The 23,789-nt window shown below is 44.3% G+C and overlaps 1 pseudogene; it reads right to left on the bottom strand.

The window, feature by feature from the left end:
- Positions 1-592: 592 nt before the first annotated feature.
- On the bottom strand, positions 593-23,308 carry LOC109747662 (cycloartenol synthase-like; annotated as a pseudogene).
- Between the last annotated feature and the right edge of the window lie 481 nt (positions 23,309-23,789).

The following is a 23,789-nucleotide window of genomic DNA, read 5'->3' as shown; positions in this document are numbered from 1 at the left end:
TATAAATTTGATCCCATGCTACGTCGAGGTTGTAGCCTCCCCACTTAGAGTTTTGCTTGACAGGTGTCGTGGGTGATTCCAGACACTAGTAAGTTAAGCTGGTGTGTGCAGGTCAGGCGTGTTTTCAATTAAAAGACCGTAGGCGGGATTAGTCCCGATGGACTAAGTAAATCCGTTACTCGTGGGTATAGAGTACACCCTCTGCAGAGGTTAAATCTATTCGGATAGTCATGTCCATGGGAAAGGACTACAGTCTGAGATAGGTATAGTGACGGTCTTCGGATGGGGAAACGGCTAAACTAGATTATTGATTATGACCTGTGACATATGAGGATTATGATTATTATAGTGACGGTCTTCGGATGGAGAAACGGCTAAACTAGATTATTGATTATGACCTGTGACATATGAGGACTATGATTATTATTATTATTATTATTGTGGACTAACCATTCACATTATTTGAATTATTGAGTATCCTTGGGACGGTTCTACCTCCTGGATACTCACTGCGATTATTATTTATAAGCTCTTTATGTGGTGTCGCTCAGACGCCCAACTGCGGCATGTTTGTTATTTATTTATTCCTTATAAGCCCTTTATGTGGTGTCGCATAGACGCCCGACTGTGGCATGCTTGTTATTTCTATCATCTATAAGCCCTTTATGTGGTGTCGCATAGACGCCCGACTGTGGCATGCTTGTTTTTTCTTTTATTTATAAGCCCTTTATGTGGTGTCGCTCAGACGCCCGACTGAGGCAGGATTTATTTTATTCTCCTTTTGAGGCGTGGCTTCACACACTCGATCGGTGCATTCTATTTTTACTCCCGTAATGCATCTTACATGAACAACCTGCATGCGTGCATCATAATTTTTTTTTTGTTTATTTCGTGACTGACGTTATGATCGTAGAATCTTTCGGAGCATGATTATCCACTATTATATTATACCCGTGTTCATAATGTTTGCGAGTACATTCAAAAGTACTCACTGGCTTGTCCCTGGCTATTGTCTTGGTCAGATTTCTCGCATGGAGAGAGCATTGCGATGACAACCCCGGAACCTACGCAATGATGATAGCAGCCTCGCGAAGATAGGAGTTATCCTGGTCAGCTGTTCTTGTGGGAAATGGAGTCCCATAGACGCAGATGAACCACAAACCGCTTCCGCCTTCAACCACTAGAAACCAATTGTTGTACTCATAGGCCACTTTGGTCTTGTACTACACATGTTGTTCTTTGCTTGAAATTTCTGTATCAAGTTGGTGCCTCATCAGCTAACAGTAATCCTGGGGCTGGTGAGCACAAGGGCCATTTTCTGGAAAATTAATAATCCCGAAAAGCCGGTTCTAACACTCTATCGGGACTCGTGGCGCACAAAGTGAGCGGTTTACACTTCATTCGATTGAAAACAAATGTTTTCCATAAAATAAAGGTGGAGTAATTAGATGGCATAATTAAAGGAATGCCATTCCATATATGGTGGTTGTGTTGGCTAATGAAAATTAAGGATGAATTAAGTAAATGACATAATTAAAGGAACACAATGCATGTGGATGATGTTCTAATTAAACACCTTGAGTGTGGGAACAAAAGGCCGCTAATGTGCAGTTGTAGGAATAGTTCGCGAGGGTATTTACATCATGCGGCCATTGGAAGGGGAGAAGGTCTCGACAAGATAACAATCCTAATTAATCTTACCTAACACAAACAAATAGAGGTGTCTTGATGCCACTGTTAATTCAGGTTAATCCGCTTGACGTTGTTGTTACTTTAAATTTATTGATAGTGTTATTTATATTTCTTTTATTAAAAAAAACTCTTGCATTCAAGTCTAAAATTGTTATAATTATGTTTTTCTATTTTACTTTGAAATCTTAGTATGAACTAATAAGCGGAACTATAAGTTGACTCAGAACAATATCTCATATTTCAAACTCGCACCCGAAAAGAACCTACCCACAGCTGATCCATTGCTCATCATATTAAAATAAAGGGTGTGCATCTGTGGAGGATCTTGAGCATTATTTATCTTTGTTGCAACACATGGACATGTTTGCTAGTATTGCTCATGTGCGAAACAAGATGTCATGCAAGACAGCTTAAAACTGAATTAATTGTCATTAATCTAGATACTCCCTCCGTTCTGATTTACTCACTAAACCCACGACGAGTAAATCAGAACGGAGGGAGTACATTATTAGAAACTACGAGACCAGCACCTGAACAAAGAGCTACAAGTAGATTCACAATATTTATCCAAGCCTCCTCTTCAAGCGTACCCAACTGGGGTGCAGCCAAATCCTTGCGGTGCTGTCCAGTTGGTGCTCCAGTACTACTCCCTCCGTTCCTAAATATAAGTCTTTTTAGATATTTCAAATGGACTACCACATACGGATGTATGTAGACATATTTTAGAATGTAGATTCACTCATTTTACTCCGTATGTAGTCACTTGTTGAAATCTCTAGAAAGACTTATATTTAGGAACGGAGGGAGTAATTGCCAGGGGCCAAGACTCGGCACCGGTACTCTCCCAGAGCCCAAATTGGAAAGATATTCCTGTACTGGGAGTTACTGATGGTGCAGTTTTTGTTGAACACTCCTATTATCTCCTGTGTAATGCACACAAAAAGTTATTCAACATCTAGAACTTGATTATTAACTAAAGTGCATGGTAGATAATCATGAATTACAAGTTAGTATTGATGTAACTCGAACTTGGTTTAAAAGGAGTGCTTCATCTAAGAACTTGGTTTTAAAGGAGCGCTTCATCCAAAACCAGTTGAAAGAAATTTTTTATCGAAAAAGGGTTTCCCCCGCTTTATAGATAAAGCCATCACCGCATAACAACTTCGAAACTGATACAAACACACACCACCACCACACACAACACACACCCAAGGTAAGATACACAGTGTCGGGTACCCCACGACGAAGCCAGGTCTCCAAGGCGGCGCCTCCAAGAAGGTAATGACCTTAGATGGCGGCCACCGCCCGACCCGTAGATCAAGTTTTCACCCGGAGCAAGACGGAGGGAGGGTGAACGCCGCAATGAAGCCTTCAAGAAGGTTACACCATCCGCGGATGCCGCCCCCGTCGGCCACACCATGGCTGGCCAGGCGATGTACCCCGGTGCCCATGTTGATGCCATCAATGTACCAACCTTGGCTTCACAAGACTAGGTGTGGATAGATCTCATCGGAGCTCCAGCGCCCACAAGGAGGCCACACGCATGAGATGCACTCATGCACATGCAAGGGCCCAACACAGTGAAATGGAGCTCACTAGGCTACATTTAGTGAGGTAGCTCTGTGGTGGATGATTCCACACAGTTAATTCTAGGATTTCACCTCGCAGGTCCCCCACGACCTCAGATCCGTGGCCTCTAAGAAGCAGTGGTGGGCAACATGGATACGCTGCCGAGGCGTGCATAAGAGAAATACCTAGGGGCACTGGGCAGTGACAAACTGACAACAGGGTGGGACGTGCAACCGAGAAAGAGATCCAGAAAAAAGTACTCCCTCCGTCCCACAATATAAGAGCGTTTTTTGCACTGCGTTTTTTACAAAAACGCAGTGCAAAAAACGCTCTTATATTGTGGGACGGAGGGAGTAGATTACAATCCATCAATCAGTACTAAGAGTCTAAGACTGATTTTTTTCTTTCTCAGGAATATATAGTGTATGCCTGAATATTCATACATATATTTTGATTTCGTTTTAAGGGTAAACGTTAAAAAGAGATTTTTTTTAGGAACTTAAAAGGAGAATATTGTATGGAAGAATGAACTAATTTTATTCTTTGGAAAAACTGCAACTTACTTGCTGAGGAAATTCTCCATCCACTGATTGCAAGTTGATCAAAACCTTGGCTGCTCGATGTAGAGGCGATGGATCTCTTGCAGCCTGTACCAACAAGATTTTAGTACATTATGAACGAGCACATTGTATCAAAGTGCCAGAGCCCATAAAGCAAATCATAGAAACAAAGGAGACCTGTCCAGCATCAATTAGGGCCAGCATGGCCCAACTAGTGTTCACTGCATGAGCACGTTTTCCTTCAAGATTGGTGTAAACCTGATTGAATATAAGCCAGAAGATGGTTAGTGCAGTGGTGCTCACAAATTAAGGTCGAGGACGAGCTATTTAAAAAGAAGGGGAGAGACGAGAGAGGTCATGCTGTGCATTCCATACAAAAGGCATCACCAGGGCCACAAGGATCCAGGACAAAGCAGTGACACACGGCTGGCTTGCCTGATGCGCCAAAGTAGTACTCCCTCCGTTCCAAAATACTTGACTTCCATTTGTCCAAAAATGGATGTACCTATATACTAAAACATGTCTAGATACATCTATATTTTGATAAAGGGAAGGCAAGTATTGTGAAACGGAGGGAGTACCAGATAGGCCAAGAACCAGGAGAAAAGAGAGTTGGTTAGTTTATTTCCCTTCCAAAGATCTGGATTGATTAGCCTTTTTCCAGTGAGATTGGTTTGTCAGTGCCAGTTGGTTAAGCAAGAAATAAACTTATCTTCCCTGCCACAATGGTATCCAGTGGGATTTGGCCACTAGCTGATCAACATTTCTGTCAGGTGAAAGCGGGGAAGAACGGACAGAGAACACTTAAGATAAATAATGTAACATTCTGGAATGTGCACGGACAGAATATAAAGAGTTCCTCCCTGAACTTAGTTTTCACTGTATCAGTACATAAATTAGGAATATCAAATCCCAATACAGATAATACTATGAAACCTTGACTGTAGCACACAATGCAGCAAAAAAGACCATAAATATAACCATGATACTGGTAGTGGGGAGGTGGCGGCTTTTTTGAAGAAACTTGTAAAAATTACCTGGTCTTGAGATGATAGATAGCTTTCTCCCCAACCACCGGAAGGAAGCTCTTTTGACAGCAGAAATTCACAAGCCTTTCTGATTGCAGGACTATTCTTGAATGTCCTACCAACAGCAGTTAATCCCTTCACTCCAAACCAAGTGCCGTAGGTGAAACAAACAGCCCAAGAACCATACCTGTTGGAGAAAAATAGAGAACATCGATGTTAATTATATGCATTTAGTAGTGGTATTCTTTTTTCAGAACAGTACAGGAGGACCAACTCAATATGTGAATAAGGATAAATAATATAAAAGTCTTAAAACTGATACGACCAACTAATTAGACTGCAAAATCAGCAAAACCAACCAAGCCAAACGACAAGGTTGGAACGTTCCGTTGGCACTTTCCTTGAGCAGCTCCAAATCAGCTAAAGTAGACCTTTTTTTACCTGTAACTATCTGGATGCACCGTATTATAAAAAGCATGTTTAATGCCCAAATACTAACCATGAACCGTCACTTTTTTGAATAGACTCAATGAAATTAGCAGCTTTGCTGATACAGTTGTCCACCTCTTTCCTGAGGTGCCCAGGGTAGAACTTTCTGAATAATGTCAAAGCTTGGATTGCTGCTGATGTACATTCAACATACCTGCCAATTGAGTGTTGCATTATTCAGTTTGTTTCACACATGACAATTAGCACTAAGGATTGATGATTGAAGAGATATTGTATCTGACGGGTAATCAGTCACAATGTCCCCAAAGGTCTCAGAGGGATTAATAATCTGGATGATTTCAATGAAGTGTCTCAGTATGGAAGTAACATATTCAACATTAGATAAATGAGTTGGAGCTTAAATGAATATTGTTTAGTTCTATTTTTGAACTTTGCAAGAATCTAACTGAAGTGACAAGGAAATTTGTATTCAATTCAACTTGAATAATTAAGAAGTTTACAAGCAACCTGATGGACTTGGCCTTCGGCATTCTACGGTACCAATTACTTCGAAAAGTACAAAAGAGAAGGGTAACTCCCCAGTTTTGATGCTAGCACATCAAAAATTGATTTACAGCACTGCCGTGCTTAGACATGACAAACAAGTAAACAAGGGTCCTGAAAAGAGTTCACGGCTCACCTCCAGCCACGTATAAGCCCTTGTGAGTTCATATGATGCAAAACCGCCATTATCATTCTGTGAAGGTTAACAATTTTTTTTATAATGAATATGCATCAGATATTTCAAACATATATAAATAGAAGAAATGGTGAAATCAAACAGAAACTGCTGGCAACGAAAACTTGATTTCATCCATACCGAATATAAGTGTGTTGCTGCCATTTCAAGGAGACAACTACCATATTCGACATTCTGTGACCATTTCAATAATCAACAGAAGATGAACATACATAGCCGTCATTTTCCATGACATTTTGCTACGTTAGCAGCCCTTGTCTTAAAGGCATGAAGAAACTTAAAAACAGAGGTAACCTATTTGCATTTACCTAACTGCTGTTATGGAAAATATGAAAAGCTTTATTATCCCAGTACTATTATCTATAGGGCTCAGTGAATATTTCCATGATGTATGTAACTGAAGTTTTTAATCTCACAGTTACCATTCTGCCGGGAAAAACTAATTCAGTAGCTACAAATCTACAATTGACAAAAAGTCCAAAGATGCATTACGTTGCTAGTAAGGAATGAAATCCGGGTCCTCTCTATAAAAAAGAAAGTCCAAAGATGCCTACCATCGGCTTTGACTCCCACTTCCCCCTTCACTTCTCCGCCATCGGCATCGCTGGTCATGACGGGACCGGCAGGTGCTGGGAGAGGAGGCCCGAGGCAGGCGGCCTCGGCTCTCTCTCTTTCGGGTGTGGCGGCGGCGCCCGCGCCTTCGGTGGCGTCGGGGGAGGGGGATCTGGGGCAGGCGGCCCTGACTCCTCTTTCCTCGCTGGCGGTCAGGAGGACCGCATCTCCTTCGCCTGTGGCGGCGCCCGCGCCTTTGGTGGCGTTGGGGGAGGGGGGTATGGGGCAGGCGGCCCTGACTCCTCCTTCCTCGTCGGCGGTCAGGAGGTCCGAGCATCCTCCCGGCGTACCCGTTGCTATGGGTCTCGGCTTGGGGCACTTGTCCGAGGGGCATGGGAGCCCGCAATCGCCTCCTCCGGTTTCCTTGGTTGACCCTTCGCGGTCAGCGCGAGGGGTTACTAGGGAAGAGGTCGTTGCTTTTGGCGGGATCCCGGACCCAGCCTCGACGGGGAGGCGGATGAGTGCCCGCATTCAGGAGCTTCCGGAGGTTGATGATATGCAGCAGAGGTGCGCTATGAGGGCAGCCAAGCTTCATGATGCTGCGATCTCTACTGGTATGTCCGTCAACATATCGAATTCTTTATTGCATTTTTCTAATGAGGAAATTATAAATAATGCAAACCAATTAGGAGTTTCACTCGGGGCTACAGATAGTGAGATTTCCAATTTGGTGAATGATTTGTTAGATTTGGAGGTGGAGCGTGCCTTAGAAACTATTCGTAATCTTGCAGCGGTTACACCCATGAATGACAATGAGATTGATGCATTAGGGGTTAGAGTGCTCGATAATATGTGTGTGGATCTAGCACCATCCAATCATGAGTCTGAGGACGATGATATGCCCATAGAGAATGCAGTTGTTTGTTCCGCTGAGCCCGGTTATGAGGATCGGGAGTCAGGACTTAGTAAACCCAAGCGTAAGTGGAAACGGAAAATTTACCCCGCTTCTGCAGTTCGTAGGAGTGCTAGGATTCGGACGACTAAAAAATTTCATGATGAGTGATGAAAGGAATCTTTTGGAATAGCAGAGGTCTGAAAGACTTGGCTAAAAGAAGGTTTCTTGCTGAGGCTTCTCTGGAGCATCGGTTAGATTTTATTGCTCTATCGGAAACTGGTAGAGACAACTTCGCGCCCCAGTTCCTTTCCTCTCTTGCGGGTGGTGTTGATTTTGATTGGCATTGCCTTCCTCCGCGAGGAAGATCGGGTGGTATCTTGCTGGGTGTGAGATGCGATTCGCTTGAAATCCGGAGTGTAGTGATGGGTGACTTCACGGTTAAGTTTCGAGTCAGGTCTAAGGTTGATGGTTTCAACTGGGCGTTGGTGGCAGTTTATGGTGCCGCACAGCCCGAGCTTAAACCGGATTTTTTGGCGGATCTTGTTCGGATTTGTGGGTCCGAACAGCTTCCAATCTTAGTTGGGGGTGATTTCAACATCATTAGGAGGAGAGAGGAGAAGAATAATGATAACTTTGACGGCAGGTGGTCGTTCATGTTCAATACTATTATTGAAAGCTTGGATCTGAGGGAGATAGAGCTTTCTGGTAGAAAGTTTACCTGGGCTAACTCTTTGCCCAACCCGACTTACGAGAAGCTTGATCGCGTTCTGGCGAGTGTGGAGTGGGGCAGAAGTTCCCGCTTGTGACGTTTCAAGCTCTTTCACGGGGTTTTTCCGATCACACACCCCTGTTCGTTGACTCAGGGGAGCCGAACCACGTGGGAAACAAAAACACCTTTTCTTTTGAGATGGCCTGGTTCGAACGCGAAGGGTTCCTAGACCTGATCGCTAGTGAATGGGCGAAGGGTGTAGGCGGTAGGACCGCGGTTGAGCGTTGGCAAAATAAGATTAGGAGTTTGCGAAGCTTCTTACGGGGTTGGGCTAAGCACCTTAGTGGGGTATATAAGATTGAAAAGGACAGGCTCCTCTCTCTTATACAGAATCTGGACGTTAAGGCCGAATCCACGATTTTGATGCCTGCTGAGCTCCAGGTTAAAGCTAAAGCAGAGAAGAGGTTGAAAGAACTCCTTCGCGAAGAAGAATTGAAGTGGGCTTTGCGGGCTAAGGTTCGCAAAGTGGTCCAAGGGGACGCGAATACTCAATTCTTTCATCTGATTGCTAATGGTAAGCACAGAAAGAAGAGAATATTCCAACTTGAACAAGATGAGGGCACTATTGTAGGACAGGATAACCTAAAAACATATATAACCGAGTATTATAGGCAGTTATTTGGACCTCCGGAGGATAATTGTGTATCTCTCGATGAGTCCAGAACTGAGGATGTGCCTCAACTTTCGGCTGCTGAAAATGATATTCTGGTTGCCCCGTTTTCGGAGAAGGAGGTGTTTGATGCTATAGCACAGTTGAAAAATAATAAGGCTCCCGGGCCGGATGGATTTCCGGTGGAGTTCTACAAGAAGTGCTGGCATATTATTAAGGGGGATTTGCTACCTATGTTTCATGATCTGTTCTCTGGACAGCTTCAATTATTTCACTTGAATTTTGGAACTATCACACTGCTTCCTAAGAAGACGGATGTTGTGAGAATTGAGCAGTTCAGGCCGATCTGCCTTCTCAATGTTAGTTTTAAAATATTCACCAAGGTCGGGACTAATAGGCTCACACAGATTGCGCATTCTGTGGTGCAGCACTCCCAAACTGCTTTCATGCCGGACAGAAACATCCTTGAAGGGGTGGTTGTCCTTCATGAAACGCTCCATGAAATCCATTCTAAGAAGTTAGATGGTGTCATTTTTAAGGTGGATTTCGAGAAAGCGTACGATAAGGTTAAATGGCCATTTCTCCAACAGGCATTGCGTATGAAAGGTTTTGATGAAGTCTGGCGACGCCAGGTTGAATCATTTACGCAAAAAGGTAGTGTGGGAATTAAAGTGAATGACGATATTGGTCATTATTTCCAGACACATAAAGGCCTAAGACAAGGAGACCCGATGTCCCCTATCTTGTTTAACATTGTGGTTGATATGTTAGCCATCTTGATAGGAAGGGCTAAGGAGAATGGTCAAGTGGGTGGCTTGGTACCTCATCTGGTTGATGGAGGTGTATCCATCCTTCAGTACGCTGATGATACAATCATCTTTATGGAGCATGACCTAGCCAAGGCGAGAAATATGAAGCTGGTGCTATGCCTTTTCGAACAATTGACCGGGTTAAAGATTAACTTTCATAAGAGCGAGCTGTTCTGCTTTGGTAGAGCCAAAGACGAACAGGAGGCTTATCGGCAATTGTTTGGGTGCGACTTGGGGGATTTACCTTTCTCGTACCTAGGTATTCCAATCCACCATAGAAAGCTGACCAATAGAGAATGGAAATGCATCGAAGACCGGTTTGAGAAGAAACTGAGTTGCTGGAAGGGCAAGCTCATGTCATATGGAGGCCGATTAATTCTGATTAATTCGGTGCTCACGAGTATGCCTATGTTTCTCTTATCGTTCTTTCAAGTCCCAGTTGGTGTTAGGAAAAGACTGGACTTTTATCGATCGCGTTTCTTTTGGCAAGGTGATGATCTCAAAAGAAAATACAGACTTGCAAAATGGGATATCATCTGTCGGCCGAAAGACCAAGGGGGTCTTGGTATTGAGAATCTTGAAGTTAAGAACATATGCCTTCTTAGCAAGTGGCTGTGGAAGCTTTCTTTTGAGACTGATGCCATGTGGGCCCAAATCCTTCGCAGCAAGTACCTACAGACAAAGTCCTTGTCCCAGGTCACAGTCAGGCCAACTGACTCGCCTTTCTGGAAAGGCCTGATGAAAGTCAAACAATCTCTGTTTAATAGGACAAAGGTTGTTATTGGCAACGGCGCTAGTACGCGCTTCTGGGAGGATACTTGGCTCGGCGAGACACCTTTGGCCATTCAATATCCGTCTTTATATCGCATTGTTCAACGACGTGAGGTGTTCGTTGCTACGGTGTTTCAATCCATCCCCCTTAATATTCAATTCAGACGGTCGTTAATGGGCAATCGTTGGGAAGATTGGCTTCGTCTAGTTCGGAGACTAATGGATGTCCAGCTTTCTCAACAACCCGATGAATTATGCTGGAAACTGACTAGGTCTGGAGTATTCATAGTTAAATCAATGTATATTGATGTAATTAATTCAAGCTCCATTCCTACCTCCAAGCATGTTTGGGCTGTCAAAGTTCCTTTGAAAATAAAAGTGTTTATGTGGTTTGTCCATAAACAGGTTATTTTAACCAAGGATAACTTGATTAAGCGTAATTGGACAGGACCTACGAGGTGTAGCTTCTGTGATCGGGACTAGACGATCAAACATCTCTTTTTTGATTGCCCGTTAGCCAGAGTACTTTGGCGGACGGTTCACATTGCTTTTAATATTACTCCACCGAATTCTGTCACTACGTTATTTGGGACATGACTCACTGGAATTGAGCCTGAATTAGCGAGACATATTCGTGTTGGAGTTTGCGCTTTGTTGTGGACTATCTGGACTTGCAGGAATGATTTGGTTTTTAACAGAACATCACGTATTCACTTTTTGCAGGTTATTTTCCGAGCCACGGCCGTGATCCGTTCATGGTCGCTACTCACTCCGATGGAGGCCAGGGAGCATTTGGTTACTGGATCTATCCGCTGGGAGATGGTAGCTCGGGATATCTTCAACCGGTTTGGATGACGGTCATGTAATAGGATAGGCAATTAGTTTACCTTTCTATCTTTAGCCAGCCGGTTGTGGCGTCTTATCTTGGCTAGTCTGTGTGTCCAGCCTCTTTAGCTCTGTGTGAGCTGTCTTTTCACTACTTTTCAGTCGGAGACTTTGGAACCTTGTTGGAACCTTTTATTTCGGTAATAAGATGGCCGTATGCATCATTCTGATGCAGAGGCCGGGGAGATCCCCCTTTTCGAAGAAAAAAAAGATGCCTACCATATAAGACATCAAACAATTGAGAGCATCATAAAGCCTATTATCTTCCAGAGGATCTCCTACAACTTGTGGAGAAATCTTCGCTAACAATAATGAGGCCTGCAGGTAAAAGAAAAGGCAACAATGAAAATATATAAGCAAATAATCATTATGGTGTGCTTAGGCCTATATTCAAGCATACCAGCACATGAATGCCAAAGAACACACTTCAACCTGAGAGAGCTATGTTAGCATAAACCTTGTGTAAGCTTCCTAATAGCTTCCCCTTGTGATGTAAAAAGTTTCCTTAGGATGCAAGTCCCAAGTCTAAATCAAGTCTTTAGCTTAGCAAACAAGCCACTAGCGCTTCTGCCTTGTAATCCTTTCCTATAAATAGAGGAGTAGAACACCAGCAAGCTCTAGCTCAAGCAGCCCCAATATCCACCGTTTGTGCAGAGCGTCAGCCTGTGTGTTTTTCTAACATTTGGTATTCAGAGCATGTGCCAATGCTCCTGGAGACATGCTTGTTCCACTAAGAGGTCCGTCCATGAGTCTCTAAGGCGCAACCGCGTCGCTCCATATCACCGCATCCGCTCCGTGGTTTGCACCGAGACGTCGATGGCTGTGAGGTGCGAGTCAAGCGGGTGATCAAGTAGGTTGGTGGGTTGGCCAAGTACCCGGCGCTCACGCGGATGAACTATGGCGACATGAGCCTGCTCATGAAAGTCATGCTAAAGGCTCGTGGCCTATGGGACGTGGTGGAGCTCGGCAATGCAGACTTCCAAGAAGACTCGCATGGCACTGGAGGCCATCCTCCATGCTGTACCTGTGGACATGATGCCAAAGCTTGCTATCAAGGCGACCGATCTGATGGAAGAGACTAGGCAGCACATTATACGTCAACACTCCCCCTCACGTGTGGCTCCCTCAGGCCTAAACGTGGACCGAAAATGGGCTGCAATTTAATTGCGCCAGCCGGGTCTTGAACTCAAGACCTCTTGGCTCCGATACCATGTAGAAATGCATGCTCTAGCCAATGCAACCAAAAGACCGATCTAATGGAAGAGACTAGGCAGCACATTATACATCAACAACGATAAAGGTGATGGGCGTCAGTGGCGATTATGTCCAGAAGGCCGAGGCGCAGCAGCTGAAGGAGTTCAAGTTGATCTTGTTCTGCGACAAGAAACCATCGATGACTTCGCGCTGCGCCTCTCAGTCGCGCCTCTCACTCTCATCTCATCACCCTATCGCCTATTGGCACGCTCGGAGAAACGATCGAGTCAAAAGTAGTAGGGAAATTTCTGCATGTTGTTCCTTCCAAATACACGCAGATTGCTATAGCTATCGAGACTCTTCTCAACCTCTCGACGCAGTCCATCGAAGAGGTGGTTGGAGGACTAAAGGTGACAAAGGATCGGTCTGCACTGAGGCATGGCATGTTGCGGCTCGCAAAGGAGCAGTGGCTTGCACGCTGCAAGGAGCATCAGGACAAGGAAGGAGGTCCTAAGGCCACCAAGAGCGGTGGCTATGGCTATCAACCAAGGAACAAGGGAGGCGGTGGAGGCAACAATTTGAAGGATGGTGCCTAAATTGTGGCCACTATAGCAACTGGGCCAAGGACTGCCGCCAGCCCAAGCGTGAGTAGGTCAATCTGGCCAAGGAGAAAGACGACGTCCACAGTGCCTACTCTGCTCATGGCATAGGATTGTATGCTCTCCATCACGCCCTACGCTGATCATGGCACAAGATTGTGCGCTCTCCATCACGCCAAAGCCTTCGCAAAGCCAAGTTCACCTCGACGACCGATGCTCGGGTGTTCCTTGGACCACCGATGATGCCCAACGCCTGGAGGGTTGGTACCTCAACATCGGTGCGACAAACCACATGATGGGCCGAGCAGACATCTTCTCTGAGCTTGACTTATCACGGGTCCGTCTGGTTTAGAGATGGATCAATTGTCAGCATCTAAGGGTGCGGGGCGATGCAGGGAGAACACAAGGCGCTCACCGGGGTGTACTACATCCCGTGCTTGAAGAACTCTATCATCTCCGTCGAGCAACTGGACGAGAGCAGCTCCAAGGTGCTAATCGAGGATGGGCTGCTTTTCATCTAGGATCAACAGCGCTGCCTCATGGCTCGATCAGTCGAGGCGTCAATCGCCTGTACATGATGCACCTCCGCTTGGCTCGTTTAATCTACCTGCTCACCACAATGGCGATGCATGGCTTTGGCATGACCACTTCGGCCGCCTGAACTTCGAGGCGCTGCGCCACAGGGCGCGCCAGGACACAGTCTATGGCTTGCTAGAGCTAGAGCACGTTGGATAGTTATATGACGTTTGCATCACTATTAAGCATCGTTGCTGTTCGTCCTTCCCCAAACAAGCGAACTTCCGTGCCAATGATCACGTCGACCTTGTCCACAATGACATTTGCAGCACTATCATGCCGGTGACACCAGGAGGGCAGCGCTTCTTTCTATTGTTGGTTAACAATACCACTAGCTTCCTGTGGGTGATTCTCCTAGCCACAAAGAGCGACACATTAGCTACCACCATGTAGATCAAGGCGGCCGTAGAAAACAGGTCTAGGCAATAGTTGCACGTCTTCCGCACAGACAATGATGACAAATTCACCTCGGCAGAGTTCGCACGCTACTGCGAAGAGAGTGGAGTCCAGCGGCACTTCTCCGTGCTATACTCACCCTAAAAAATGGGATTGTAAAGCTCCGAAACCATACGTGGTCGCCACTTCATGCTCAAGCAGTATTGTCTTCCAGCTGAGTTATGGGGGGAGGAAGTAAACGCGGTGGTGTACCTTCTCAACCGTGCACCCACAAAGAGTCCTACCGGGAAGACACCCTTTGAGGCTTGGCATGGCCGCAAGCCGGCGACTCACTATGTTTGCTCCTTCAGGTGTGGTGTACTTGAATGACGTGCGCCCTAACCTACAGAACCTCAATGACCACATCACTGCCATGGTCTTCATCGTCTATGACGACAACATCAAGGGTTACCATGCGTGCGTGTGCATTTGACCCGTGACGCCATCTTCGACGAAGGCGCCAACTGGGATTGGGCGGCAGAAGCCGGCAATTGCTGCTCCAACCTGCGAATTCATCATCACATAGGCAGTGAACGAAGAGGTACCTGCGGGGATCTCCACCTCCTATCGGTACGGTAGCATCCCCTACGCCCCAACCTTTGATACCTCTCAACGCCCCTTCACCTACAGCAGCACCAGAGTTTGTGTAGGCACCGCTGAATGATGAAGACTATCTCGACGCGCACCGCGCCAACACGCTAGTCCGCTATCGTCAACAACATTCTAGGAGATGCAACTCGTACAGGCCATGCACCGCGAATGTTGGACGACAGCAAACTTCACTTGGCATGTGCTGGCGAGCTAATCTCTTACGCGAAGGAATCCTACGATGATGCTTGGTTGGCATCGAGTGAGGAGATAAACTCAATCGAGAAGAATCGCACTTGGGAGCTCGTTGACCAATCGGCTGATTGGGCTGAACTGGGTCTTCAAGCTGAAGAAGAAAGAGGTGGGCGCGGTGATCAAGCAAAAAGCATGCCACGTCGCCAAGGGATACCTGCAGCAGTCTGGCATTGACTTTGACTAAGTGCTCGCGCCCGGCACGCATCTCGAACGAGATGCGTGCGACTGCTGCTCGCCTGGCTGCCTAGGAGGGGTGGTCCATCCATCACATGAACTTAAGCCAGCGTTCCTCAACGGCATGCTCAAGGATGTGGTATATGTGATTTAGGCTCCCAGATTCGTCGTCGCCGAAGAAGAAGGCAAGTTCTATGCCTCAAGAAGGTATTGTACAAGCATCAATGTTGAATTTTTCGGCACCAAGGACCAGGTCATAGACATCCTACAAAAGGAACTAGGGCGAGTTCCATTCCAGGAGCTTCGTGTAGGAATTGGAATGGTCCAAATCAACTCAAAGTTGTCACACAAGGTTTAGGGGGAGAATTGTCCTGGTTTGGTTCTGAGATTGCGCTGTCTTTCTCCGGGGTGAAAACTCAAGATTGGGCGACGACGGCGCTAGTGCACTGTTCTCTTCCCGGAGGCATCATCTTTGGAGAACCTTTTCGAAGTCCACATGTTGCCATTGGTGGTGGATGTTCCTGCTACAAGGTGTTTTCTATCTCGACATGGCCTTTTTTCTTTCTTTTTTGTTTTTTTGGCTGTGTGCATCCTTAATGTCTAGACTCAGCTCTTGACATTACATTATTGCAAAGGCTGGGTATAATTAGTATCTACTTGATATTAATATATTACCTTTATCGGAAAAAACAGCAAAAGTATTAAAACTACTTCAGGATTTTCTTGAGTGACTTCAGGATTAACTCTTTTAGCATGATGCAAACAGCTATAAGGGACAAGCAGCTCTCGTTCTTCATGGAAGTCTTCATATTGCAGCATGGAAAATGTGGAAGCAAAGAAATATGTATTTTTGGAAATAGATAACCTAATTTTCAGGCATGGAAAAGAGGATTAGGTGATTATCTCCTCATGCAAACTAATAGAATCAAACAAAGTCTGAAACCTGTTTTTTGTTGTCTTCGCTCGATTCTCTTCTATACCTTTTCCTCCTCCCCTATTTCGGTATAGCTTTCGTTTGAAGTTATTTTTTTATTTTGCTTGTATACAGTTTTGGTTTTCCTCTCAGGCATGTTTGCGAGGTTTATGTGTAACGCTCCGGCCATAGCCACCGGTCCTTGACCATTAGGCCTGGTGGAATCTAGACTGACCCCACAGACCAACACTAATTTTTTCTGCGCACTTTGTCCTCCCTCGTGCGCACCTGGGATCAACTTTCCAGTCGGTCACCCATCCTCAAATTGCTCCAAGCCAAACATGCTTAACTTTGAAGTTCTTTGGAGATGGGCTTCCGGAAAAGAAGGTGCACCTTGTTGATATGAGTAGCCTATCATTCCTATTAAGCCAAGATGTCACATTATGGTTCCAGTTTCTAGAGAGAAACCAAGAAATCACACCAATCAAAAACAATTTCTTAAGATAGAATTAGGAACATTTCTTAATTTCTAACCAAAGACCAGAAAAAGGGTTTCTTAGTTTTTCAAAAACTAGAAAATGTTTCCTTGAGAAACCGATTCACTACCAAACGGGAGCGAAATATTGAGTTAGAATAACCCTTATAAGTAATGTTTGGACAAAATTCACCTTTAGTCCTTCTGCAGTGCAGTCCGATATAGGCCAACTGATCAGCCGTAGAGTATGACCATGCACCTTTAGATATGTGCCGGTACCAGTCTTTCTGCTCTCCAGGAGAGTCATCAAGAACCTTCCATACAAAAATTGCCATTTATAAGTACGGAAATTGGCCAAATATTCACCTATAGTTGATAAAAAAAGGAGCATGTACCTGTGAATTCTTAATGTATTCATGTGCTAGTTTAAGGGTGGGCCCAAACTCTTCAATAAGATTGGTAGCTACAATGGCTTGAACAGTGAAAGCTGTGTCCCAAAGTTGGCTGCCATTATAACCCTACACGGACAGACGTTAAGTCTCTTGTTACCAAAGCAAAAGGTATGTTAGTTCTGCAAACTTCTCAAAACTTATGATATGCAAAATATTTTAAATAATTATTTTTCTCGACAACGTTAAGTTTTTCAAGGTAGGGATCGAAAAAACAAGTTTCTCAGGGAGGCATCCCAAAATGGTGAGGCCTGGAACCAAGCCCAGTTGGCCGTCCCCTTCACTGGAGATACTAACAAACCAACCTGCTGCTCGGTTATCATTCGGAAGACTGAATAAATAAAGCAAAAGTAAGGGGTAACCGAGCACAGGGAAACAGTTTGTCAGTTCCATAAATGATCACTCAAGTATATACATTAATAAGTTTGTTACTGGAAAATCCATAGAATGGTAAGAAAAAGATGTGAAAAGAAATGGCCCATAGAAGAAATAGTAGATACCTGCATCTTCATGCCATCTTCAGCAATCCACAAGTAATCATAGACTCGTGGAATATGGAGTTTGAATGCCTCTGAGTTCTGATCTTCAATCCAGCACGCAAGCATATTCATTACCTGCAAAGAATTTCTTTCAGCTATAAGTTCAATCATGTTTAAAGAACCAATTAACAAATATTGCATAAATATAGTAAGATAGATCTACAATTCTATACCAGTTTGCAACCTACAAACATGAAATCAAATCAGCTAGAGATGGAAGCGGGTCAGGATGAGGGTACCCTTTACTCTTTTTAGTTCAACAAAATGAACTAACTTTTCCAATGACATCATCATTTTGAAAAAGTTAGTTCATTTTCTTGAACTAAAGAGAATAACTCCACAAATATACAGATCCTTTCTCCAGTAAAGCAACATGAAGTGGAGAAGAAGTAACTCCACAAAAAGTGACAAGCAGAAAGCCAGAAACACAATGTAGTTCAACATGACCGAGGAACTCAAGATATCAAGATGAAAAACAGATAACATTTCGAGATTATTGGAGAAAAATGAAACTAAATAAAGGGCAATAGTTCGCATGTTCAGCACTATTCAGCAGTCCTCATGGCACAGCAAAATGATTCTTTTACCAATTGGACGCTAGAGCTGACAATATGTAATTATGGTACAAGCAGTGATGGCAAAATTAACAATTCATGAAACATTCTGTTGCAACTTTAATTTAACCGAAAGCTATAGCGGAAATATTTTTAGTCCACAGAGCAAGTAAGGTGGAAAAAAGAAGGGCAGTGAAAACTGCATGCTACAAAGCACCGCAAACATGAGACATAAATAAATGTATATTGAAGTTGCAAGAGAATGGCCTTGTTGTGTAACAAAGTTTTTTATATCAGAAGCAAGGAACAGAGAAAAGAAAATGACTCCTTTCCTTTTGTCAAGATTGAACGTGTCACTCCCCAACGAACCTTGTTTACAGGACCAATGCAAATGTATCGAGTGTTCTCATCTTCATAGTGAATGTGCTTCATGGCAGTTTCCAAAGCTTTCTCCCTCAGTTTGCTCGCAGGCCAATGCATCATAAGTGGTTCAACAAATTTATGGAGAGTGGCCCATAAGATATCTTGAACGAATGGATGCGGATAGTACAAGTCTTCCTGCAGTGCAGTCATATAAGAACTCCAGACAGAACTAAATGGACATCTCACAAACAAAGCGAGATAAATATTATTGTATGAAAGCTTATATAAGCTTCAAGACTGACAACTTTTCAAATAGCATCTATCACCTGTTAATTAGAAGCTCATGTGAACAGAAGGACTTTGACACAAATTTGTGTCAAAGATGTCCCATGATGGTATTTGGCATTACAGATCTGGATCACTCGACCTCATCAATCTACTTACATTTTGACTGAACTAATATTTCCTGCACCAAGCTGTGCCCACGGAGACTTCTAAGCATGGGAATACATGCATGCTAGGAAACCTCTCCAAGATTCTTGGCAGTTTATATCTTCTGAGTATGAGTCAAAGCTATAATTGACCACAGATAATAAATAAGTAAACAATCCATCCCTAGATGTACTTCTGAAACTGTGTTTTTAACACAGACACGGTTAAAATGAGGCTATTTCAGCAACTCAGCATACTATTTTTGGCAGTGGGACTTCTCAAGAACTAGAAGCGACGACCACCTTGGCCAAGATCAACTTGAAAACTAATGGAAAAAAATCTGTGCTCTGTGGCACATCATGCAACGAACTTGTGCCACAGTTTATCCCATATACTAATACCAATAGGTAAGATTAAGCATAAAAGTTAATGAACCTTAGCACATTGATTGCGAGTCTTGTCCCAATCAATCTCATTATAGGGGCCTTTGTAAAGTTCCTTTCTCAATTCCAAAACAAGTGGCGTAACTTGTCCGACAAATCTCTTTCCATAAATGTAACACATTGGCAAATACACCATTCGACAGTGACACCACATTCGCCCTGCAAGGTGTTGTAAAGCGTAATAGCTATCAGCAAGGAACAACATAGCAACCTAGAAAAGAATGCAGATTAATATGCAGTAATTAAAGTTGATTGTTGGCCATTAAATGAAGTAAAATTGATATATGGATGAAGAATTTTATTGTGTGAGATTAATGGCAATTAGAACATACAAACAAGTCATGGTACTAAAGATACAATCGAACTCTATGTGGTAAGTTAACATAGGACAAAATCATGCGCCGATGCTCACACCTGTAAGACAGAGGGTCGAAATATCTATTGTTTAATAAAAAAAACTGGGCCAGTAGGGGAAAGACTTCCCCCACGGTATTCTCAATAAGAAAAGCTCAAACGGAGCCCGACCTAGAAAGCTCATCAAAGCTGCCCACACCCAAATGGGGAGTCCGCCCCATGTGGTTTGAGGCCTAGCCCCATACATGAGGGCCCTCCCACCACACAGGTCGGTTCGACTCATGCCAACCAGGGGAGCCAGCAAGTGACCTTTTTAAGGAGACCTGAAATTCGCTCTTATGGGGAGGCCAACCCAGGGCCTGGAGGTCTAAAGCATCACAACCACTACTCTGAGCTTGTTTGCTATCTATTGTTTAATATTTAATGCAAATTCTATATGAACCCATAGCATATAAACTATGTCATTGTTTCATTAAAGTCAGCGGCCAGGGCAAACTTGTATCTCAAATATTTTATGCCCTGGACACTTGTAAAAGAGTACACACTTGGCAATGTTTGTCATCTGAGTGCTAGCATACACTCCTTCTGTCCCAAAATGAGTGTCGTAAATATGTTTAGATATGGATGTATATAGAAAAACTAAGTCTAGATACATCCATATCTAGACAAATCTGAGACACTTATTTTGGGACGGAGGAAGTATAACATTGTGTAAAGTTATGGATGATTAAAGAAAGAAACCAGAACCTGGATGAAATGGCAGGCAATATGGTAGCAACCATGCTTCTGGTGGCACTGGGTTGTTACCAGACCAATCAAATACACCAAGTACCTTAAATAGTTGGGGAGTTAGATTAATTCAATCCCACCAAAGAAGGAATCGACTAAGAAACAAACAAAGAAATGTTAATTCCCTACCGAGAGCCGAAATTTTCCCCATGATGTTACAAACGTTGCTCCTCCATGGTCTAGAATCCAATTTCGACCTTTCTCCATAGCTCCATATCCACTATCTGTTCGCTCTCCAAGCAATCTCAAACTGACATAGGTCAAGGCTGAACCAAACATGGTGCTTGGTCCCTCAATGTGCAAACCCCAGCCTCCATCTCCGTTCTATGCTTCCAGTAAAAAAAAAAGTGTAATTTTTACCCAAATTATGGGTGACAAAATTTAGAACTGAAACCTTGCCTGATGATTATAGAGATACCGGCGGATCTCAATCTGATGTTCTGATGATAAGACAGTGTTCAGTGCTCCAGTCACATACAAGGTTATAATCTGAAGGGGAAAAGACAATGAGTAGCTTTCATTTAGGACAAGAAACGTGGAAAATATGTTTCCACATAATCCAAAGATGATATTCCTGTCACAGTTTCCATTTTAGAAAGAATCCATATTCGTGCTTACACACAAATACGAGACAAGTAAGACAATTTCCTATAAAGCATATGACAAGATTAGACACAGAATGCGGTTGAGCAATGTGTATCCAAATAAAGACCTTTTACGGTACATCAAAATAATATGAGCCGTCCATTTCAAGTCATTTAATGGACTAGATCCACTGATACTACTAGAAAGAATGAGTAGTATATTTTGTTTAAGGGGTAAAATTGGAAGACTTACAAAGTAAATACCAAAACTCTACACGCATTGAGAAATCCGTGTGTTTTCTTCTCGGGGGTCCGTCTCAATACTTTCCGGCGGATCCTTGCCGGACGGTATTTTTGCCAAGGAAATAACCATGCACAAAAGTTGATTGATCAGTGTCATGAGGCACTAGTACGTCGATGATTAGCTGATTGTTTTCCCGCAATCAAGAGGCGGCTGCGGCCGCTGCACGCAAGCGAAGCAGGCACTAGTATGTCGATGATTAGCTGATTGTTTTTTCGGTGATTAAGCGGCGCCTGCGGCCGCTGCACGCAAGCGAAGCAGGCACAAATGCGACGACGGCGCCACTACTCAGGACGCTACAGCGGCGGCTCCGCGGCCTGCTGGTTGATTCGATGCCCGGCCGGCGACTTGGATCTCCAACTTAATGGCATGGAGGCTAGCTCTTCTGATCGATTGTTGGACATGCGCGTTGATGACCGGCGATGGCAACGACTAGGCCTCAGGAGGATGGTCACCGACACCGCGTGGAATTTTACTAATTAAGAAAAAAAAAGACAAAACTACCCCGCTAATCAACGGTTGAGATGATTCAATACTACTCGGTTTCATAGGTAGTATGATGCACCGTAAAAAATCTCTCCAAATAAAGCAAGCAAGTTTGACATTTTACTGTTATGTTCAAGGAAGTACCAAGCCTGGCATAAGGAACATTGGACCACCATAATCCCCCGGCCAGTGTCCATCATGTGCCTGGAGAGTAGAAAGGCGACTGATGGCCCTTTTCAAAGTAGTAGATACAACTTCCTCAGTAACATCTTCATGCTCTTCCAGCTTGACAGCAGGAAGGTCCAGCTCAAGAGGATTTGCTTTAGCAAACTGCAGTATACAAGAGAATAAACATTTTAAGTGATTGGAGATAATATGCCATGGTAAAGAAGATTTCGATGCATGTGTTTGGTCAGTAACAGTACGTATCATGCAAAAAACCCTCAGTGCTCAACTTTGTAACCATTTTTCAGGGGCTCAGTGAATTTGACATGGAAGTAGGATAAATTAGTAAAAGAAGAACACGTTGACATCAAGTCATCAAGCATCGCACGCTTGACAAACGTGTGCTGTGTGATGGACTGATGGTAAACTATGGTTTGAAAGATGGAATTGAAGCACTGCGCACGTTTTAACACACAACAGTAACGGAAGAAGAATAATGCCACAATTTTGCAGCCATCTGCTAATCTGACAGATGAAGGCTGAAGCTCTGCAACCAGTGAGAGCCTATCCCGGCTCACACACCGTACCGATCATTAAAATAAACTAGCCATAATCCCACAATATCACAAGTTCAGTTCACCCATCGCTAATTGAAAGCAATGGTGGTTAAGGGCTGGTTCACGGGAGACGGGACCTCCTCTAGAATCTGCCAAAGTGATGCTACTACCGCTTGTTCCAGTCGAACGCATGATGCCACATTGCCACTGATCGATGGATTGATCGACTAACACGCAGCTCGCGCCAGCCAGGCAAGGCAAGGAGACGCATCAGGGCATCGGCGACGAACCAGGACAGCCGGGAACCATTACCTGGTTTCGCATGACGAGGTCGGCGCTGTGCTTGAGCTGGTGCCTCCGCGCGACGAACCCCTGGCGCGCGGCCTCAACGGCGTCGACCTCCTCGGGGTCGGGCTCCACGGCGGCGTCGAACTCCCACACCTGGCGGCCCAAGTAGCCGTTGGTCGTGCGCAGCCACGGCCTGTGTTTTGATTTTCGGTTTGAGATTTTTTTTGCCCGAGGCTGAGATGGCCGAATTTCGGCCATTTTCAAAAATTTCGGCCGAAATTTGACCAAAAGTTGACTGAATATTGACTCAAATTCGACCAAAATTTGTCAAATTTGACCAATTTCGGCCAAGGATAGATTTCGCCCCAGGCCGAGATGGCCGAAATTCGGCCGAAATCCGTTTTTTTCGGCCGAAATTCAAAACCCACGGCTCGTCCCCGCCCTCCGCGATCCTCAGCCGCCACATCTCCTCCTCCGGTTCTCCTGCTCCTCCCTCGCAAGGATCCCACCACCACTGCGGAATCCGCAGGCGATGCAGCGACGGCGTCGAGATTCGGCTCGCGTCGCGCAGGTGGGCGTGGGCGTCTCGTTAGTACAGTATGAGCGAGATTGCGAGAGGGAATGACTGCCTGCAACTGCAACTCTATAGCAGGAGGGTTTGTTTTGAAATTGGAATTTGGGTTATCAAGACTGTCCGTGTGCATTAAGATTGTGATAGGGGGTTGGTGAGCTAGAAAAAAGACTGGGTAGGTGAGATAATTGTGGAGTAGGTGGATAGTTAAATGTTACTATATCTCTACCACTATAAAGAGATAGATTTGGTATATACTAGCATTTAACAGCTCACCTTCCTCTTCATACCCATTTATTGGGTTTTTTAGAGCTAGCTTTACAATCAAAGGCACGAATGAATTGTTCATGTGAAACAAACATTTTTTTCTCTCGTC

Source organism: Aegilops tauschii, chromosome 2 (genome assembly GCF_002575655.3).
Source record: "Aegilops tauschii subsp. strangulata cultivar AL8/78 chromosome 2, Aet v6.0, whole genome shotgun sequence".
NCBI classification, from domain to species: domain Eukaryota; kingdom Viridiplantae; phylum Streptophyta; class Magnoliopsida; order Poales; family Poaceae; genus Aegilops; species Aegilops tauschii.
This window is presented reverse-complemented; position numbering and strand designations above follow the sequence as displayed.